The following is a 7,181-nucleotide window of genomic DNA, read 5'->3' on the forward strand; positions in this document are numbered from 1 at the left end:
CCGCCGGGTCCTCCTGCACAACGGAGGGCCCGGCCGGGGGGAGATAGGAGGCGCCTGAATAGGCGGGGGGGCCGCGCAGCAAGGCGCGACTCCCCCCCTGTGACACGAAGTCACACCAGGCGCCTCCGGGAGGGGGACAGGGCGGCCGGCCTGCAAGGGCGGGTTTTTAGGCCGCTCATCCCCCTCCCCGAGAATGGTGACTCCTGACCGAGTGGGGCGGAGGGGCTAAACTGACCCCTCCGCCCCCCGTAAACCTCGGTCAGGAGCGTTGGGGCTGGCCGGGTCCGGACGGGACCGGGCCCGGCCACCAACAGCCCCAACAAGAGAGGTATGGCCGGACGGGGGGGCCCACGTCCGGCCACGGAAGGTGGTGAATGGGTCGGTGGGACCCGACCCAGGAAGGGGGCGGGAGCAAACACCCCGCCCTGCGGCCGAGGGCGTCCTGGAAGTTATGCGCAAGCGGTTCCCGGGACGCCCTCACTATGGCTGCTTGGGGCCCGGCAGAGGTTTTAGTGGGTAGGCCCCCTCCGGTAGTCAGTACCGGGGGGGAGAGTCCCACACTACCCCTGGGAAAGTCCCGATTTCCCGGGGGTGTGCGTAACGCATTTCCTCTGCCTCAAAAAAAAAAAAAAAAGTTGTTCTTTGGCTTCCGGATAGTTACGTTAGACATTCATTAACGTCTTCTTACTCTTCACTGAACTGGGATTTGTTTTGTAACTCTATTCTGGAGCTTAATAAACATATTATTAAACCATTTACTTGGGATGAATTCTGTAGTGCTTTCACTCGCATTAAAAAACGTTCTTCTCACGGTCCGGACTTAATATCTAATTATATCTTACTTAAATTTCCTTTAGCTACTAGAAAATTTGTTTTTGGTTTATTTAATAAGATGTTTAACCTTAGCTCTTATCCGTCCCATTGGTCTGAATACATTATGGTATTTATTCCAAAAGCCAACTCTTCCTCGATGAGGCCTATATCTATGTCGAACGGTCTTTTCAAGATTCTTGTCAGTCTTTGAAAGACTGATTTATCATAGACTTTACTGGTCGCTCGAGAATAACTGCCTTTTCGCCGAAAGACAATTTGGTTTTCGTAAATCTAGATCCACCACGGACTGTCTTTTTCTTCTCTCTGCAGACATCCAACGAGGTTTCTTCCGAAATACCTTCTCTGGCGTTGTTTTTATTGATTTGCGAGGTGCTTTTGACAATGTTCTTTCGCGTCTCTTATTGGATATTTTGAAACAATTGCATCTACCCAATAAATTTCTAAAATTTTTGGACTTCTTACTTAATTTCAGATCTGTTGAGGGCTTTGTAGGTGGTTCTTCTCTGGGTTCTAGACAAGCATTCCGTGGCCTTCCTCAAGGTTCGGTGCTCAGTCCTATTTTATTTAATTTATACACTTCGTTTATTTTCAGCTCTCTTCCAGAGGATGTGCACTATCTCACCTACGCTGACGATATTTGTTTATATACCACTAGCCAATCTATTGCAGTAGTTTATAGTTTAATTAATAATGCTTTGCGTATTTTTAAGAATAATATTTCTATGCTTGGACTTGATATCTCATGTACCAAGTCAGCTTTCTGTCTTTTTTCTAAGGATAGATTTAAAAAGGCTGATAATTTTATAAATAAATGGCGTCTTAAGATTAGGCTTGATGATAGTGTTATTTCTAAGGTTGATTCATTTAAATTCTTGAGAGTTTATTTCGATAGAAATCTGAGTTGGTTGATTCACTGTTCAGAACTTCGTAAGAAAATTCGTAACAAAATCTCTATTATTAAGTCCATTGCGGGTCTGAAGTGGGGAGCTCACCCAGTTAATCTTCTCAATATTTATAAGGGCTGGATTCGCTCCGCTCTTGAATATGGCTCTCAGGCTTTTGTTAATTTGAGTCCTAGAGTTAGTGTTATCCTTGATAGGATACAATTCGAGACTCTTAGAGTTGTGTTGGGTGTTATGCCCACGATTCCTACTAATGTGCTTTTACATATGGTTGGTGAAACTCCCCTCGATATCCGCAGAGGATTTAATTTTCATAAATATCTTTCTGGTTGTTTTTCCATTAGAGATCATCCGGTTAGAAAGCTTGCTTTGTCGTTGCATAATCGTAATTTGGAATTAACTTCTTAGTAGTACACCTTTCTTTGCATCTTTTTATCATATTTTTGTTGAATTTTTCCATGAATTATGTGTTACTTCTCTTCCTGTCGCGGTTAACTATAGTGTTTATGCACCCTGCACTGGTTTGTCAGTAAACACGGAGATTGGTGACAGATGGTTTATTTTTGCCAATTCTCTTAGAGGTAAGGATGTTGTGGGTTCTTCGCAGCGGTTGGAGGAATGTTTTCTTAGGTTTATAGATGACGATAATTTATCTAATTACAATATTGTCAATACGGATGGTTCTAAATCTAAGCTTGGGGTGGGTTGTGCGGTTTTTTCCTCATCCCCTCCCATCTCCTTGCGTTACAAATTATCCTCTCAACTTTCCGTTTTTGAGGCTGAGGCTATGGCTATTGTATACGCACTCTTGGCTATATCAGAATCCAATTCTACGAAAAGCTTTATTGTTGCTTCGGACTCCAGAAGTGTCATTAGCATTTTGGTAATTAGCAATTCCATGAATAAGCAACACAATCTGATTTACATGATCAAGGAGCAATTTTTGAAGCTGTCTTCTGAAGGATTTAACATACTATTTATGTGGATACCAGGACATGTTGGTATTATGGGAAATGAATCTGCTGATGTTATGGCCAAGGACGCAGCCTGCGGTTAATTTTTATCAGGCCCACACAAGGATGTTATTTTTGTAAATACCATTGAAAGAATTCTTCGCAATCGTATGTGCCAACAAATCTTTGAGTTTTTCTTTGAAACTTCTACACAGCTTTCGTTACTTCCATAGAACACGCATTAAAACTTTGTCTCCTTGGTTTGTGGATTTTACTCATCTGGACAGAAACATTTTAGTAATTATAGGACGTATAAGGTCACAAATACCGCTGAGCATTTATTTGATAAAGGAATTGTCGATAACCCATGCTGTGACTGTGGAGAGGTTGAGACTTTGAATCATGTGTTTTTGTATTGCCCGCACAATTGCCGGGAGTCTGATCTGTTGCGAATTGGTCTGCTCCGCGCTGGTGTTGTCAGACCAGTCGAAATTACTGACGTGGCTTTCAGTGACAACGTGAGCGCTTTTAGGGAGATTGTTCTCTTTATTAGGCGTTCAAGAAGAAGAATCTGAGTGATTCTTTTCTTTTGTATTATTGAACTTTCTTTTTGGTTAATGGACTTTGTTCCAAAACCATAGATAACAACAACAACACTTGTATGTACACATAATGCCCGTTGCACACTAGTGCACCTCATACAATACAAATTTCCTCATACAGTACGAATTTCCAAGGGATATCAGAAATGTTCTTGTGATGTCTTAAAAACATAGAGGTGTTCTCTGGACGTCTTTATAGTCTCTCTGAATATCTCTTGGAAGGGGAGTGTCTCAGATGCGCACATCGACAAACGGACACAGTCAACCACAACGCCGTATGCCTAGAGATATTCTAGAGAATCTATAAACAACGACATATGATTGGATGTGTCTGTTTGTCAATGTGCGTATCTGGGACTCACTCCTTGGAAGTCTGAACTCTCTAAGGCTGCGTTCAGATTCTTCACCCGGGTGTATTCTATTACTAGAAGTGCTATAGTTTATGTAACATATACTGTAGTGTTTCTAGTAATAGAGTGCACCTGGATGAGGAATCTGAACGCACCCTAAGATGTCATTATAGGTTTGTTCGAGTTGCTTGTACTTTTCACACTTTTACACCTAATGCCCGTTGCACACTAGTGTACTCCAAACAACACAAATTTTCCAAAATACGTTCTAAAGACGCTTTTAGGACGGAGGGATGTCATTAGAATATTTGTAGGACTCCTTTGAAAATGAACTTTATAGGTTCCTTTGAAAATGTGAACTGTCTGAAAATAGCTAATATCCAATAAGTTTATTCGCATTTATTGAACTTTTTACACTTTCACACTTAGTGCACATTAATTCTTTAGAGGTTCAAAAAATGACGCCATGTTTTCCGTTCGTGTTACGAGTGTAATTGCAATTTTAATACACTTTTTACACTTGATCCCAAGTAAGAGTGAAAAGTGTATCAGAATTGTATTTACGTGTTAGGGCTATCGCACACAAATTGACATAACTGCATATGCATAGCATAAGATCGTATGGACCAATGAGCGTCGAATATTAAGCATCGAACATCAATATGGTGACTTAATACTCGATGCTCATTGGTACATACGGTCTTATGCTATGCATATGCAGTTATGTCAATTTGTGTGCGATAGCCCTTACACTCGTAACACGAACGGAAAACATGACGCCATTTTTAGAACCTCTAATGGCTTCTGCACACAGGACGTAATAATCTTCTAGCTCTTACGGAAAAACAACATATTGATTGGCTGTCGCGCGGCCTTCCGCCGCGCGGCAAGCATTACCGCGTCCTATGTGCAGGAGCCATAAAGAATTAATGTGCACTAACAAGTAACACTAGGGAAGTGATAATCACCGATTTTCCTGAAACTGCGCATACAAGTAGTTCTTCAAAAACTATTAGACACGTATTTTTTTGTTTTTCCCCAAAAACCGATTTTGGGGTAGAAATCGCCCCTACAAATTTTGTTGGGGGGGGTAAGAGGTACTTTACAAACTGTTTGTAGGATTCGTATGAAATTTGGTATCTAGGGCTTTTTGGCCTAGCTGATTTCGAATCTGAAGTCAGTTTTTGAAAATTCAAAATGGCGGATCCAATATGGCGAACAGATTTTTAAACAGAACTAGATTTTTATGAAACTTGGAATTTTCGATCTTCTTCAGTCGCTGAATAAGAATCAGAAATTTTTCTTTGAACTACATGCAGCGTTACTCATTGTCAGGAAGAACGCCGTGGACTTCTTTGTAATAAGAGAAAAATAATTTTTGGGTTTATTGACATTTTCGAAAATATTGGTTTTCCCTTTTGAAGATTGAGGGCGTCAGTTATACATTAAACTTACCTGGTATTGAATTTTAAAAAGCTCTTGATATTCTATAAATAAAAGAAAATTAAAACAAATACTTACCTGCTACTACAGTCTAAATGTAACTTCTTTAAATGTATTATAAAGATTAAGATAAAAAACATGCATAAGACATGAGGCGTATACTTATTACATGTATTTTACTTGTGAGCAGATACAGCTGATGAACTGACTGACATCTACAAATTCTATATGAAATTGATTCTCAAACTTACCTGCGAGTTTATATGGTTCTTTTAATTATTAGGTTCTTGGTTTTTATTAATAATTCGCAAGTGAGTTCAAGCACCAGTTCCTTATAGTATCTGTAGATGTCAGTCACCTCAGCAGCCATATCTTCTCACATATAAGATTCATCTTTAAAATAAAAAAGTAGACGCCTTATGTTTTTTGAATATTTTTTAATCTTTATAACACATTTAAATCAGTTGTATTTATACTGTGTTATAATCGCGAATGGTACCAGCGTTTTCGAAACACTTCTCGAGGAATTGTTTCAATTGCGCCACAACAAGCAAGCGATGTGCAAGTGCTGCGATAAGCACCACCTTGCACATTCCGCATTTAGGACCTCAATTCCAAACGCATGACACCATTACCAAATATGGTAATGTTCTTGTCGCCAGGCACCCCCTCCGACAAGTCTAAAACAATACTATAAAAAAGCGGAGAGACCACTCGCGTCAGGCTTAACATCTCGGTCTCTCGCCGCGACATCCGCGTCATACGTGACTTACGCGCGGTACGCATATTAACTTATAAGTACGGGAGTTGTAACTAAAACACATACAAGTGTATTTATTCAAATAAACCTTTATATATATATAATACTACAAAAGGTAGTCTAAACTCTACTACATTTTCTCCACCGCCACACACCCTGCCGCACCCGCATCACCGATCTCGAACTTTCCTTCGTGTCCCGGCAACACGGGCACGACAACTGCAAGAGCAGGTAAATATTGGTTGTGCATACATTTGTAGATGTCAGCCCAACAGCTATATCTGTTTACACGTAAGATCGAATCGGTCTGTCCAGAATCGGCGTAGCGGAGTATAATACATTTAAATAGTATAATATTTTAACGTTTTAATAGTATAGTACATTTAATTCAGTTGTATTTATACTGCAATAGCAGGTAAGTATTGATTTTTACTTTCTTTTTTTTACAGTATAAGAAGAACTTTTTAAAACTCAATATTAGGTAAGTTTAATTTTAAACTAACGCCATCATTGGTCAAAGGAAAAAACCTTAAAAAATGTCGATGAACCCAAAAAATATTGTTCTCTTATTACAACAAAGTTTTAATCGTCCAGAATATAATCTGGAAACAGTAATTATAGAAGAAGAAAGATTATTTGCTCTTCATTTAGAAAATTTAATCAAAGAATCTGTTGACACCCAAATATTCTTTGAAAGTTTTGATAGCTTAAGTATTAATGAAAATAGTGCCAATCCTGATGCAGTTTTTGTTGATGAGGATTATGAAAATGATGTTGAAGTCTTGCCAATAAAAAAGGATGGCAAGAAAATGAAAGTAGATGTAGATATTGAATATAAAAGGAATGCTGTAAACTTTTGCCCTTATAGAAATATCATACTAAGAATCATTAATAATTACTTATTTTCAACTTTAAAAATACTGAATAATAAGTAATTATCAATGATTCTTAGTATGATATTTCTATAAGGGTTGGCGTTCAGGAAAGAAAACAAATTTGTCTTTCAAAACAGTTCAACACAATTTGAATAAAGTTTCAAACCCGTATACATTGTATAAATGGGAGGAACAAATTAAAATGGGTGGTACAAGAAGTGACAAATTATTAAAAATTTCTAATTATGTCTTGGATCAATTTAAACTTGCCACTGAAAAATCGCTTCCAGTCCATGATAATGATTTGAAAAGATGGGCTCTACAGGCTCGTGAAAAAGTTGATTTGTCACTTAAATTATTTACTGCGTCAACTTTTTGGGTGCATAATTTTAAAATCAAACATGGCATTGTGTCAAGAAAAATAAATAAGTTTATAACCCAAAAATATGTGTCAGCAAAGGC

This window comes from Odontomachus brunneus, unplaced genomic scaffold (genome assembly GCF_010583005.1).
Source record: "Odontomachus brunneus isolate Ranch 3 - 2012 unplaced genomic scaffold, Obru_v1 Obru_scaffold_057, whole genome shotgun sequence".
Taxonomy (NCBI): Eukaryota; Metazoa; Arthropoda; class Insecta; order Hymenoptera; family Formicidae; genus Odontomachus; species Odontomachus brunneus.